Source organism: Aulonocara sp. 'chitande type north' Nkhata Bay, linkage group LG7, assembly GCF_057382095.1.
Source record: "Aulonocara sp. 'chitande type north' Nkhata Bay isolate Kocher_YH1m ecotype deep benthic linkage group LG7, A_spYH_male_GT1.1, whole genome shotgun sequence".
In the NCBI taxonomy this organism is placed as follows: Eukaryota; Metazoa; Chordata; class Actinopteri; order Cichliformes; family Cichlidae; genus Aulonocara; species Aulonocara sp. 'chitande type north' Nkhata Bay.
The window spans coordinates 55,090,857-55,106,439 of record NC_141350.1 but is presented as its reverse complement, the minus strand read 5'-3'; the positions used below and the strand labels follow the sequence as shown (position 1 = coordinate 55,106,439).

The following is a 15,583-nucleotide window of genomic DNA, read 5'->3' as shown; positions in this document are numbered from 1 at the left end:
TGACAGCTGAGCTCAGTCGTATAGATATGGAGCTTGATTATTTGGTGGGAGCACAGCTGGAATGGTTTGGGTGTCTGTCACAGGTGAGGTGCTTGGGGTACATCCAGCTGAGAAGATATCCCACAGCAGACCCAGGAAGAGATTACGTCTATTGGCTGATTTCGGAATGTTTCAGTATCCCCCCTAGAACAGCTGGGAGATTGTAGCATATGCTGGGTGAGAGGGAAGGAATAAGTATGTATGCAAGTATACCTATAAAGAAAACAATTACTTATATAGCTTATATATACGTAACCTTTGAAGTGCAGGATTTGTTCACTAATGTATAAAATGGCACACTGAATATAAATAGGTTTTGCTATTTAGTTTGTAAAACTCAAAAATTGTAATCAGGCTTGTTTCTATTAAAAAGGGGTCCATGAACGATGACACACACAGATCCTGTTACATCAGACTGCTGTAAAAGATAGCTGCCTCGATGCTTGTTAACTGACTGATTGAGCAGATGGTTTGATGTCTGACTAATGGATTAACCTTTCTGGCTGATGGGAGAAAAGTGCCCTGGGATTGCTTACAGCAGCACTGTGTGCATTCAGCCAACAGTGCACTCAGCCACAGTGTTTCTCTGACTTTTGTGTTCACTCGCAAATGAGATCCATATGAAGACAAAAAAATAATAAAATGGGGGGGGGGGGGGGGGGCAGGAGGCAAACAGGAAGAGAAGCCAATAGGTCAGTTAGACACTTGAATGCAACCTGCAAAGCATGAGGAAGAGGCCTTTCTTATCACTTTCAATTAAAGTCAGGCCAGAACAGTTCAAAAATGCAGCCTGTGAATGCAGATGTATACATGCTAGACCTAATAAAACTTCAACCTATTTTCTAATAAACCCTGGTGACTCATCCTCCTCCTACGGTAGAGTTGTATGGGAAGAAGTTAAATGAGCCATTTTAATTCAACCCAGTCACACTCAACAAAACAGCTATGAAGGCTCCAGGCTTTTTAATTTTTTTTATACTGTGAACATACAGTTTTCTGTAATAGCAGTGATACAATTCAAAATTCTTATTATTTCTTGATACAGTGGCGCTTTATGTCAAATGATTTTAGAAACCAGAGCACTCATATCCGTCCAACAGTGTGATCGCAGCATCCAGCAGGAGTGAAAAGCTGTAGCTAGCTAATTAACAGGTTAACCTTGTTTGTTTAATATAAGCTTTCATTATTCTTTATATTAAAAAGTAATTTACAGTTTTCTTTATTTTTAGGATTACAAGACAAAAGTAAAGACAAGACTAAAGTTAAATGTAACACTGTAACTACTAGCTAACTAACTACTAGCTACTACTATAGTAAGCAGTAATTGTTAGAATCTATAAATGAATAAAAATAATACAAAAAACTACAACAATGAAGAAAAGAAAACTACACAGCGTGCATTTTTGTTTTTCAGAGAAAAAAAAAATCACCCTTTTCTTTTGGGAGTTTGACCCCTGATCTCCTAACTGTACCTCAGACCTGATTCTGGGACCCTCTTGTACTCGCTGTCACTCTCATCCAGTTCGCTGTCCTCACCGAGGGAGTGTACTTATTACCCTAACCGTCCAATCAAATTTTATCCTCCTATGAAAGCTGCTTGTGCTCATTTCCTGCAGCTTTGTACATTATCATTTTAGTGCATGATTTGATTGCTTACACATCACATCAATCAATGCTCTCAAAAAGTGATCTCAATCCCTGCTCCAACATACCTCCTTCAAATGTCCTGCTGGGCTGCAACTGCCTGACTGATCATTTGAACCAGGTGTTTTGGAGTGGAGAAACCCCTAAAATATAAAACAGATTCTGATTCGGAAATCAGAGTCTGTCTCTAATCAACTAAAAGTAATTCTTCAGATATTCTTGCACATGCACATATTTTCTTAAATATACTCATTTCAATTCAAACATACATAAAAAATGTTAGTAGTCTTAGCAGTAGCTAGCACTGTGCCACATCCAGATTTGGCACTAGAAAGGATTGCTCCACCCCCAGGTCAAAGGTCAGATACTATGGTACTCCTCATTTTACTCAATACTTAGGTGTTTTATGTCACAAAATATGCACAGGTACATAAATGAAAAACAAATTTAAGGGGCAGTGTAATCACAATATAGATGGTTCAAGAATCTTAAGCAGAAATTACTTAATAATAATAATCATTATATGTGCTATTTATTATTATATTATTTTTATAATCTTTAATTATTTTAACTAATATTAATCGGTTATGTGCTTCTTGCCATTTACTGCTTCGAATACTAATGTAGTAGAACTAGCTGGATACACTTAGGTTGGCGGTTTACATCAGAAAAGACACACTGTTCAATTTACTTCTTTTATACTCCTGTGGTTTGGTTTTGTTATCAGACCTCCATGTTCTGCACACAGAGTCACTGCACACTGGCTGTTGCTTAAGCTTTTATCCAGATAATCGCTGTTTCAAGATGTTGGGGCGAAAAGTCCTCCGAAAAGACACCAATCAGTTCCACTTTCAGTTAATATTTTTACTCATTATCCTGACTGTGAGTGGGCCTAGTTCTCAGATACGATATTTGTTATGTAGAGATACAAACTCAGAACACCCAGAGACTTCAATTGATTCTCACAGACAAAGAGAAAGCTACCAACATCTCAGAGATTTCTCCTGGCAGCCTCAGGAGCTCTGACAAAGCACAGACGCTCACATCAAAGACCAGTGGATCAGCAGGGAGTAACCATCTACATGTACACACCAGACGCCTGCCAGGCTAAAACATCATTCATACAGATCCAAATAGAACATAAGGTGTCTTGCTTTGAGCTGCTAGTCATTCATCTTTCCTCGACAGACTTTTGTCTGTGGAATCATGAAGACTTAAAGGAAGAGAATAAAAAGTGGGGTGGCGACTGATAAAAGAAATCCAACGGACAGTGGAGCCAGATTGTCTGTTTTTTTTGGGAAAACCTAAACAAGAATTTTTTCGCCCAATTACAAAAAATGCTCTCATTAGCCTCCCACAATAAATATAAAAAGTATTTAAATACATTTGTTTTGATCAACAGAAAAAAATGACATATATTTAAATTGTAATAATCATTAAAATTAGAAATGAATGTGTCTAAACAGCCCTAATTCTTCATAAAAACTTAAAAACATTTACATATATATGGATTCATGATGTATATAGTTACACATGCACAAAAAGCTATCACCTGAGCCCTTATTCCTTTTAAAAGGAGGTTGACAGCCTTTTTCAGGCTTGCAGGTTATTGTTTTGGTTCTCCAAATGGAATATCAATGCAGGACGGAACAACAAATGTCAAGTCTTTGTTGGGCTCATCCAGGAAATGTAAAGTTCAGTGAGTTAATAATGAGACAGGAATACATCCACAGATGACTGGCAATTAGACATGGGAGCAAATGTGACACAGGAGGAAACAAGCAAACACAGAAAATCACAAGGTACATGGGAAAAGTGAACTTCAAAGTAACAAAGTAACCAAAAGACAAAAAAACTAACTCTGAAACATGGAAGATAAGAAAGATAAGAAAATAAGTAAAATCTGATGGGCCGGGACATCTCATCACTTTACAGTTTTAACTCACACTCACTATGAGAAAAGTCTCAAATCCAAATGTGTTCTGTCTGCTTGGACTCACAAAGTGAATAATAGTAGCTAATGAAGCATTTAGAGCCACATGTTTCATTCTAGAGCTGGTGGAAAGTGAACAAAGAGCAAAAAGAAATATACACTCTTCTTACATCCATTCAGAGACAGAAACACAACACTGAACATGAAGCAGCTGTGTAGTGTTATAACGTGTCAGTGCTTCTTCTGTTGACCCCAAGTAGCCCAATAAACAAAATAAATGTGTAAAAATCTGCAAGCTTTTGGATTTGAAACCAAGTTTGGGAGTGCTTTATATATCCCAGCTGACTGTGACAGATTGAATGGTGTTTCTTCTATCTTGCGAGTCATGGCTAAATGTGGTCCCTGAAAGAGCTACTACTGCCTGGTGTACTTATAGAGAAACTCTATTGTTTATCCACCCGAAGCATGTTCTGATTTTATACACTTGCATTAATAATGATAAAAAACAAACAACTTATTAACATGACTGTGCATGCACTTGTGACCTGAATACTCAGGTGTGCCCAAGCCCCAGTTTGAGTCAGGAAGGAACTGATTTCATAGTAGAGAAACCAAATGCTTTATTTGGGCTCGTGTCAATGCGTGCTTCCCAGACATGCCACAGATATCTCATTGAGGCTTTATCTCCACATGTTTTCAATCTGAGCTCTGCCTGCACATGTTATGTCACTCCAACGTCCAGCCACCCTTAAGAGGCTGCCCCGAGTTCGCTTTTAAGAACTGCGGTGGAAAGAGATGGCATTAGGAGAGAAATATGGAAAGAGTTGGAGGCAACGGATGGACAGATGGAATATCTGGCTCTGATGAGAGCCTATGGAGTTTCCAGTTTAGGGGGGGGGGGGGACGGGACAGCTTACTGAGTGCTGAAATCAGATGCAGTTTGCTAGACAAAAATCTCTAAAGCACTAAACAAACACCCAGACAAAAACAGAGCATCTTGCACATGATGGTAGCACATGGAAGAAAATGTTATCCCTGTTTTTATAACCTTCCTTAGTTATCCAAAAAAAGCACCTCAGGGTCATCAGTGCAGCCTAAAAGCAGCTCAGGGGTGACAAATGTATGTAGGGAGACTGCAGTGATGTACATTTGCTTCTGCGGAATCGGAGAAGCCTGAGCTGAGTTTGAATCCCACAGAGGGAGCTGCTATGACCATCTGCCACTTCAAGGCCACGGCTGCTTGAGGCCCATCAGCAGGCACATAGAGACAGATGTTCGACACGCACACACAGGGGACGAGGTCCACATCTACTGAAATAACATTCTGGGCAGGACTGTACGGTGTCAGCTGAAGAATACTGATTCTTTAGCTAAAAAAACAAGCAGGCATTAACTTTCTTAACAGGTCAGCAAATATCAAGCAGCATACTGACTGAGTTCGTCACAATCTGTTTTTTAAAATTAGGATCTTAGTACTACTTTATTCTATGCTATAGATACACTTTGATCACAATATTTGGGTATGTGTAGCCTGTGCCATCTCATTTCATGCTACGCAATGCCAAACATGATGTAAGTTTCCACTGACACTGGCTCATCGTCACTCACAACCTCAGTGTCTTATTCACACACACAGCGATCCATTTATCTAATGCGACAGCTGAGGTCAGGAGACAGATAAATCTCCCCAGCGAGATCACACCGCTCGTTTTTATCCATTCAGCTCTCGTCAGCGGTGCTTTTACTTCCCCGCATCTTAGCGTGGGAGTGTTATCTCTGCAGCATATTTGCTATTTTATCAACTTTCTCGGGAGTACCGCTGGAGCAAAAACACACATGTGTGTTGGAGGTGAGGGAATCACAACACTGAGCTCGGGAGGAAGTAAGGCGGGAGTGTGGGAAAGAAACAAGGAGGGAAAAGGAATAATGGTGGTACGGTTTACAGAAGCCACAGCTAGTGGTCAGCAGGGGGCACACCTGTGAGAGGTGTGGCGCTATAACACGTCCCCCACAGAACAGAACAACAGTAATTTTTTTTTAACACGAAGAACATCATAAAATACCAACGGTTCACACATTCACATTTGGATCTAAACATGCACACCTCTGTTTGATCTCTGTGCATGCGGTCACCATTTCGCCCCAGAAACATCTGTTTATGTAATCTTGACAGATTGTGTGTCACTGCTGAGGTGGAGCAGGAGTGATTCTGGTAGACCTAAGTCTTCTGCAGGGGAATTACACTGTGATCCACATCCAGTTTAGGACAAAGTCATTCTTCAGCTGCGCCTCTGTGGAGGAAGCCAGAGGTCAACAATCTCTCATCTTCTCATATTGACCATATCACAAGCGGCGTACGGTTAGCCAGCGCCATGAGGGTTAAGAGGGTGAAGGAAAACAACGACCATCTGACATATCACAGCTTGGCGTCAAAGTGGGTGGCCAACCGGATCGCCACAGAAGAGGAGGGGTTAGAGATTATTCTCTCTGCCTGCCACAGAAGACAGGTTTTTTTTTCTTCTTGGCTCGGCTCTGACTCCAGATTGCTATATCTTAGCAGTTAAGAAGCTGAGAATAAGTGGCTGAGGAGTCTCCTATCCAACTACTAACCAGGCATGACCGTCCTTAGCTTCAAAAATCAGACAAGATGTGGCATCCTACGTTTTTTTTAACACAGTTTTCTACAGTGTTTCACTCAGTGTTTCACTCAGCTATGAACTGTGGTTTTTGGCACTTCCACAACAGCACCACTTTTTCATCTCCAGGGTTTCCAGCTTAGCCATCTCATATGTTTTGTTGTGCTACTAGCATTACTCAGGAGTGCTACTGTAATCACATTCACTAAATCAGTAATGTAATGCGTTATTATACTAAATTCAATTCAAGTTATGTTGTTACTTGACAAAGCTTAATTATCTGTGCAGATAGACAGAAAGATAGAAAAAAAATCATTTAACAGAGTAATGAGAAAGTATTGTAATGAGTAATGTAACAAATTACTTTCTCTGTCAAGTAATGAGTAATGTCTAATACGTTTAGTACTTGTAATAGTCCTTTTTTGGCTTCAGCAGTGTTGCTATAACCTGAGGAGATGAACTGTAATACAGCTGAGAATCAGCTAGATTCAATTCAAAACTGTTACATAGCAAATCTGGAGGAAATATCCAGGATTGTAAGTTATCCTTTACTGATAGCTATATGGTAACCGACTCAGTCTTGTATTTCAGTGGGACCTTAAACAAACTTTTATAGTGCTGTATCTGCTTAAAACTTATACTTAATGTTAAAACTGTTAAGCTGTTGCATTTTTCACTGTGACTATTTAGATTTTGCAAGTTGATATTGAAATCAAAGCAAACTAATTACACTTTTTATGTTATGTTTTGGAAAATTGAAGGAAATGAAGAAAAACAGACACCTTAGATGTACTATTTGAAATTAATAAAGCATGATCTTGACTTAAGAGTTCTGGCCAGACTCCAGGGATTCAGTGTTGGTGCAGTAAAAAATGAAAATATTCCACTAAGAGAAAATACCACTTTAAGAAATTAGGGGCCACATTCTTCACACCTATTTCCTCTGGCTGCTGATGGACTTGAGAGCCCTGAGGAGTCACCAGCACTCCTGTTTCCTCACTGTTAAGAGAGCTGCAGCGTTTGGGCCCCTCAGGCCTAACACTGTCTCCATTGTGCTTAACCATTTCTAGCCCCACCTTAGCTCTGCAAACTGCCCTGGGGTCCAAAAACGCAGGGGGTCGTGGTGGGGGGAAAAGTCCTTCCACTTCAAATCCTATTTTCTCCCCCAGACTCAGGAAATCAGTCACTGTGCTAAGCTGGGTCGACGCCATTTGTCCCTCCTTCTAGAAAGGGCCAAAAGCATTGTTCTCACTGTGTTTTGTGCTCGGGATGAGTGCAGTTTAATCCTAACTTCCCTGTGGTGCTGACCTGCTACTCCCAGCTGAGTTTCCCACTATAGCTCAGAGTAACAAAAACTCCCCCTGCAAACGGAGACTGCTCTACCTGCTTTATCCGAACACCCCTGGGGGACACAGCCATGGCTGCTGAGGGCACTTAACCTGATACTCTGCTCAAAATCAAAAGTAAGCACTACCAAGGAATGCTGGCACCAGACTCGCTCTCACTTGAGTTTGGGATAATAAAAGTGTCAAGTGATATCATCCCCCACTTTCAGGCCCTTGGGAAAACACAGCATGTGTAGGAGGTGAGTAGATGAGGGACGGAGACAAATGAGGAGATGCTGAGAACAAAAAGAAGAGGTGGGAAATGAAGAAGCGTGTTGCTTTTGTCAGACTGGTTTTGGGGGAGGAAAGTGAGATGTGTAGGTGCTTTCACTTGCGGACAAAGAGATGAGTGTTGAAAAGTCATGCTTTTCTTATGAATACCAAGCAAAAACCCTGTTCTTGTCAGATTGTACCACTGTTGCATCCCGCAGACACAATAGATAAAAATCGGTCTAAATTGGAGCTGACGTGAGGATAAAAACCATCATGCTTCATACTGGAAGAATAACAACCTCAGACATCCTTCTTTAAAATGAAATTTAACTGAAAAAAACATGAGTGGAAATAAAAGCTTTCAGATTGAATTATGACTGAACACTTCAGATTCAGTTAAACTGGATGTGTTTAAAACAGAGCGTGAAGACAAATGAGGTTCAGTCAAAACAAGTATGAGATAACAGGAAGTGAGTGCTTGACACAAAGTCTCCCTATTTAAAGAGCAAAGTGACAAACACTTTTTTGTTTATTGTGTTAGTTGGGGCTTTCCACTTTGAAATGACCTTCACAGGTGGTCTCCTGCACAATATCTCCGACTCCATTGTTTTCCTCCATATTGGAAAAACACGCTTCTCCATCCGGACACCCCCCAACTTCCTTACTTCATCCAGAAAGACATATATCAAACAGATTTTAAGAGTCAGCATGGCAGACAATGAAAAGACTGAGTGTAGCTGCTGAAGATGCTTTTCTGCCCTCAGTTAAATCAAAGTTCATGGTTCATAAATCTCTGGGGTCACAAGACGATTCACGGTGAAGCAAAGAAGAAAAAAGAAAGTCATACACTGAATCACATTTGTTGAATATGCAGCTGGATTAACAGCCTTGCATTGGTGTCGGTTTGCGTAGGTCTCTGGCTGCACAGAGACGAGGATTCTACTGGTACCGGCGCAGCAGTTTCCACGTCCATGAGCACATGAGGATCTGACACAGATTTTGTTGTCAGTGTGGGAACATGCAGTTTCCGTGCAGATACCTATCTGCTCTGTTGCAGCACAGACACAACAGTACAAGTGCGCCAACTACCTATGCTACCTCAGAGCAGATTCAATGAGGGCCAGTAAAAAGCACAATATGAACAGTGATTCATATTGTTGTTCAAAGCAGACTTACTGTGAGCTACGACATTGTGAAGTGGTGGTGAGCACTCCAGTAGAAACCTTGTTTTATTTGCAGTGTCACAAAAAACCCTCCTCGACCAACAATCTAAACAAATTGGAACAGCGACATTTCTGATTGGTGGAGGTCGCTGTGTTACCATGGAAAGTCTTAAACCCACATATCAGGTTGCTTGTTGAGCAAGAAACTTCAGAAACTATAAAAGCATTGCTGACTTTTAACACCAGCAAAATGATCAGCTTAGGTGTTGCAATGAAACTTTTAAGCATCCATTAAAATTGGGATTTACAAGATTTACCTAACACTTGCCTGGAACAATAGGACCATGGGAACAGTTTGTGTTTCCACTAGAAACAGAAAGGTGCCAGGAACTGCAATAATATCATGACAAGAAAAGCAGGAAATCATGCTTCTGTTTGTTTTGTTTTGCTCCAGAGGAAAAGCTATATATTTACAGTTGACCAAAGAGCACAGATGAAATGAAAGGAAAAACGCACGTAACAACAAACGACAACACCGACCTCCTGTGCAGGACCCGGCAGTGGATGCAGAGGTAAAATCTCTTCGGTGAAATCCAGACGTAAGGCTCTTCTCTCAGATCGTCACAACCTGTAGAGAGCAAGAACGAAGCAGTGATGAGTCCAAATGACAAAAACACACCATCTCCAGAGGGCTATAGTTCAGTCATTGTTGGCTCCCCAACAATAATGAGCATCCTTTCCTCATTGCTCACTGGTATTTTCCATTTAAACCCGAGACTACGGAGCAACTGCACCTGGAGAAACTCTTAAACTGGTTCACATGTTCATAAAAAAAGAGAAGAGGTGCAGCCTCAGTTGGGGCTCAGTAGCAAAGTTGCATAATGTTTACAACCACAGCGCAAACTCTTAAGCTCTGTGTGCATCAAAGAAATTACAATATCTTCTGTCCAGATGTTAGGTTTGCAGTACAAACTCCAACTATTGAATCACTCCCTCAGTTCAGGAAAACTTCAAACCAACTTCAACCCAGTGTTTGACTACTCTGCCTGTGTTCTTCGTGTTTCCAACCTTATCGTGCCGGCTTTATCATATTACTTCTATTCATATTCAAAAGTTGAAAAACCTGTATTTTTAGAACATTTTTACTTTTGCTACACGCAGTGTGTCTGTTCTGTCATCTAACTCAATCCAGAGTCCTTACAATGGTCACATTTGTGTTTATTGTTCCGTCAATATTGACTCAAATGACTATATTTTATATATATATAAGCTCTTTATGACAGGGATCATAAAGGAATGGACGTGGTCAGCACCAATAATCAGGTAGGCATGGTGTGGTGTTTAAACAATGCTTAGTTTGGACTGCAGGGCCCAAAGTGTGCCAAAAAAATATGGTGGTCCCAGCAGCAGCAGCCTGAGCTGTTGATACAAACCGTGATGGTTTTAAGTTGTTAGTGCCAAATTCTGACCCTATGATCTAAAAGTCACAGCAGAAACACACTCATGAGTAAAAGAAGAACTAATAAAAAAATAATACTAAATCATTACATTATCAGTCGATACAAGGAGCAAGAAAGTAATCACTTTGGAGCTAACAAAATGAATCTCAACAGCACCACTGACAGTGATTAAACATGTTTCAGCTGTCAGCAGTACATTCAGCTTTCTCTACCCTCTTCATACTGACGGCAGACACACTCTACAGGCTGCAGATAACTGACTAATGGCAGTCTCTCTTCCCTTTTATTCAGTGATGTTGGGGCCTTTTAATGGTTACTGTCCAGAGATAGCACTCAGCTAAGTTAATGATCAGGTCAGTACTCTGACATAACAAGACTGCACAGAAACACCAACACAGGATAAGTGGACCAGATTAGGTGATGATAACAGGTCAGCAAACACAGAGACTGTCTCAAAAGGAAGCAGAAGTTTTGTTTGTTTGCTTGTTTGTGTGCAGATGGCAGAATGATAGATTGTGACGGTAAAGGACACCTTTTCTCTGCCAGCATTGGATTGACAATGCTCTTAATCCATGACTGATTCAAACAGTGGAGACAGAGACCACCTACATTTTCACAAATTCCAAGATGATTACATGCAGTTTCTTTGGGATCCACTGTCAGCAATTCAAATTCAATTCAAATTACTTATCCACAATCTCTATTTCATTATGTTTTTGCTTCCAAACTGACTGAGCAGCAAACTCCAAAGCTGAAAGGTGAGGGTTCCTGGGACACTAGGGACACTTTAAAAAAACATTTCTAACCTCCATGGACAGATTCACCCTTCATAACAATTCATAACAACTCTAAAGTGAGAGAATTGTTCTTATACAATTGTTCTTGTAGGGGCGTGTCCACTTTGATTGATAGGTGTGCTGAGATATGCAACTAGGGCCAATTGGTTGCTGCTAGGCCCTCTTTCCACTAACTGGAGTTACTGAACTCGACAAGCTTGTCATGCTTGTGCAGTTGGTGCTGTTTCTTTAATTATGTACACTTCATCATGTCTTAAACTTTTATCTCAGTTACACCAGATTTTCCAGTAAAACCAGTAAAATAATCCAATACTATCCAATCACTTTACTTCCAGTACTCACCATAAGCCATCTCATTTCTTCTATACCTGAGAAAACATCATTTCCACTGGGATTGTTCTGTAGCCTGACCAATGGGGACAAAAAAGCACTGATGAAATATTTTGTAAAAATTCTACAAGAATTTGATAAGCTACAAGGTACACAAAAAATGATCTTTAATAAACTAATATGCCTTCATCTCCGTTAGCCATTCAAAGCAACAGCTGTGGCTAAAAGAGAGATTGTGTTTGTGTTGAAATCTCTCAATCAAATAAGATCTAATCGACACTAGCATCGACTTTATGAACAGTGGGAAAACAAGCAGTATCCTGCCACAAAAACTTGGCGTAAGCTTGAAATAATACAAGACACACACAGCAGCTTCTCTGGGATCACTGGGACTTACACTAATAAACCACAGGCCAGTAGGCCTCTCAGTCAATTCCCCCGAGCTAAGTTCAATTTTTCGCAGAGAGTCAAAACTGAAAGCGCACTTGCTATGACTTAATCTGATCCTTTGGCTGTGATTTTGGATGAATTTAGAATCAATATGTTGGCTGGAAAACAGGAAGAACAACTTTACAGAAAAGTGCCCTGAAATACATAATAACAGATAAGGAAAAGACTTCAGATTGATGTTCTGAGTTCAGTTTTGTCCTCTGGGGAAACTCAACAGTGTGAATTATTTTCCAAATTGCACAGCTGAGGGGATTTTCCCCAAGTGTTACAGACCAACTACTATTTTTACCTCTCTAAAGCATTGCCAAAAAAATGCCCCAACACACATTTAACCTAATACCTCTTAGTTTAGGTGAGCTAGATGTCAGTGTTTGGAGCTCAGCTGTTGAATCCTTCCAGACTAGATGGCAGGCTATTATGTGGGAACCATAGGCAATTTCACTGCAGCCAGGTCCGCCACAAAAGGGTCTTTCTTATAGCATTTAAGAGCTTTGGGAACAGGGGAGCTGAATGGAAGGGACAAAAGAGGTTTGCCATTTTCCAATTTTTTTAGATGATTTTTTCTTTTTGCACATACTCTGATGAGAAGATCAGCGCACCCATATTTGCAAAATCAGAAAAAAAACTGCTTGTTAGATTCTCTTAACATCTCGATTGAAAACAGTGAAAACTGTGCACTGCATGCTAAGCTAACATCCGGTTACCTATAGCTTCACATCAGGTATGGAACCACTTGTATTGGTCCTGTGTAATTATTACTTCAAATGTTTCTGTAGCTGCACATGCAGGACCCAAGTTGGATGCTGTTTGATGTAAATCATACGTTACTCTCCATCAAGGCTGTGACACACCAAGCACTGATACTGTATTTGGCAGTGAGGATCAAAATCAGAAGGATCTTTCATTACCATTTTCCATCTGTTTTATATTTATTTCTCCCATCCTCGTCTTTTCTTCACTCTCTGGGTCTGCGGGCAGTAATGAGAGGCATGTGAGGCTAAGCAGAGAGCATTCTCATTAAAAATAAGCAGCTCGGTAGCCCCATCCCTCAGGCTAACGCACACATACAACACAGGTGTCAGGAAGCAGCCAGCACCCCGAACCCAATTCACTCTCTGAACAGTAATCACTGTAATGCACTGCAAACTGCAAAGCGATTATGAGCAATCGCTGAAGCGCATCAGTGAGTAAATATTTAAAGAGTGCTGAAGATCAGGCACTAGAGCAGATTTTTCTGGAACTCAAAGCTGCAACTCACCTTTGTGGTCTGAAAGGTCAACTTCAAAGGCATGAACACTGGGAAATATTTGCTATTGTAAACCCAGCGGGAACATGTGTTTGCAGAGTTTACAGAAACACAATAGATATTGTCAGTGTACACTGGGTTATATAAGCCCTCTATCTTAAGTCCAGAGCTGAATGGGCATTACAGCTGCTCTCTGTTCATACAATACAAAACAGACTTGACCAACTATGACCTCATCATAGCAGACAGCAGCCAGTGTGTATGTGTGTGAGACTGGAACATTTTTATATGACTATCAAACTGCTGCTGCATCAGCACCACAGAAACCGCTCAGTGGCAGCACAGTGCATTCAGTATTGTGCTTATGGGACAAGCGCACTAATGTTATTCACTAGTGTCTGTGAAGGTTCTCAGTCATCCAGGTCATCGTAGTCTAAGGAGCTTGGAAAGAAAAGCGTCTGGACTTCTTTAAGTTGCCTGAAGACGTTTCACCTCTCATCCGAGAAGCTTCTTCAGCTCTAGGGTCAAATGGTGGAGAGTCCCAGATTTATTCATTAGTGCTAAAATCAAATACAAGTGGCAGCTGACAGTGAGACTTTATTTAGTTATGCAAAATGTATGAAATGTGCAAAAAAAAAAAGTAACACACAAAAACACGAAGTAAGCCATTACGGTTGCGGAGAATAATGAGTGTTGCTTGTTCCTGCTCAGCTGTGTTACATTTACTGTAGCGCTGAAACAGAAGGGCTTTGAAAGCCTCACCAGGAGGTCTTCAAACAGGGACAAGAAAAAAACAAAAAAAACCAACACAAAAACATTGGGTTGCTGGTTCCTGTGGAGCTTCCACATTGAGTGCACACTCGTTTCACTTCAATTCAGTTTTATATAGTGCAAAATCACAACAGTCACCTCAAGATGCTTTATGTTGTAGGGTAAAGACCCTGCAATAATACAGAGAAAACTGCAACAATTCGACAACCCCTCTATGATAAAGCACTTGGTGACAGTGGGAAGGAAAAACCCCTTTGAGAAACAGGCTAATGTACGGGCAACAACCTGCCGTGACTGCTTGGGGATGAGGGGATCAACTGATGGCAACAGAAAGACAGAAACAGAGACCATTAGGTGTGCCCTACACACCTCTGTGAACGTTGCGTACGAGATAACCTTGTCTGATTAATCTGGTCATTAAGTACCCGATTAATCACTTATTGTATGACAGAGATAGAAAAGCACTAACTCCACAATTGATTTGACCACATCTGTTAATCATATATTCAGTTAGTTATTAATAGCTAACTAATTAAGTTAGCATTTGCCCTGTTGAAAACAGAGCCGTGTCATGTGCACCCAGGCATTCACACTGAGGTAATCAGATAATTAGTCAGGCATGCTAACTGTAACTTTGTCCATGGTGTTTTTCTGAAACATTCAAAAACACAATTAAAAATCCGAACATTTACTCTCAGAATTCTTCACAATAATTATAAGGACACGGAAATTGATCCTTTTCAGTGACATCACGCTAGTATCTCCTTTAGCCCCCACTTCCTTTCGATGCAAGCATACACCCTTTCCATTCAACAAAAACCCTCAACACTGGAGCACAAGCTGAACTGCTATGAGAGCGCTCGGTGTGTAAAGTAAAAACACAAGGTGTGTTTTACTCCCTTAGGCACACACTGATTACACACACTGCACTAATGCAATGATTATCCATACTCGATCCAATTTCCTCATGTCCTTGTGTGTGTGTGTGTGTGTGTGTGTGTGTGTGTGTGTGTGTGTGTGTGTGTGTGTGTGTGTGCGTGGATGCATGTGTGTCCTGCTTGTAAACCACAGACCGCACAGAGCACACAGAGATGATGTCACCTTACAGTGATTAGTGTGTTAGAGCAACGTGGAACATAACAGATGGTTACAGCTGCAGCAGTTTCATAAAAACAAGAGAAATTGAATCAAAGAGAAAGAAGAGATTTCAAAATGCTTTAAGTTTGTGTGTGTGTGTGTGTGTGTGTCGCCTTTGTTCAAATCCGATGAAGTCATCGACCTCTCCCTAATAACAGAAGACAGGTGTATTAAGTGCTCTCCTAATGTGGATAGGAGGGTAATTTCTCTGGATTGGATGAGAGCCAAGTCTCTCCCAGACATGATGACAGATATAATGGGCAAAAAAGTTTCACATGAGTTCTCACACACACACACACACACACACACACACACACACACACACACACACACACACACACACACACACACACACACATTCCCCTCCTGCCCTCATCTG

General features: G+C 40.8%; 1 protein-coding gene across 1 annotated transcript in view; it reads right to left on the bottom strand.

Annotated features, from left to right (window-relative positions):
- arsb (arylsulfatase B) overlaps positions 1–15,583 on the bottom strand; it is a 56,952-nt gene that overhangs the window by 5,684 nt on the left and 35,685 nt on the right. The window contains exon 9 of the transcript XR_015130436.1: positions 9,554–9,641. The gene's annotated coding sequence lies outside the window, so the exon portion shown is untranslated. The remainder of the gene's footprint in view (positions 1–9,553; positions 9,642–15,583) is intronic.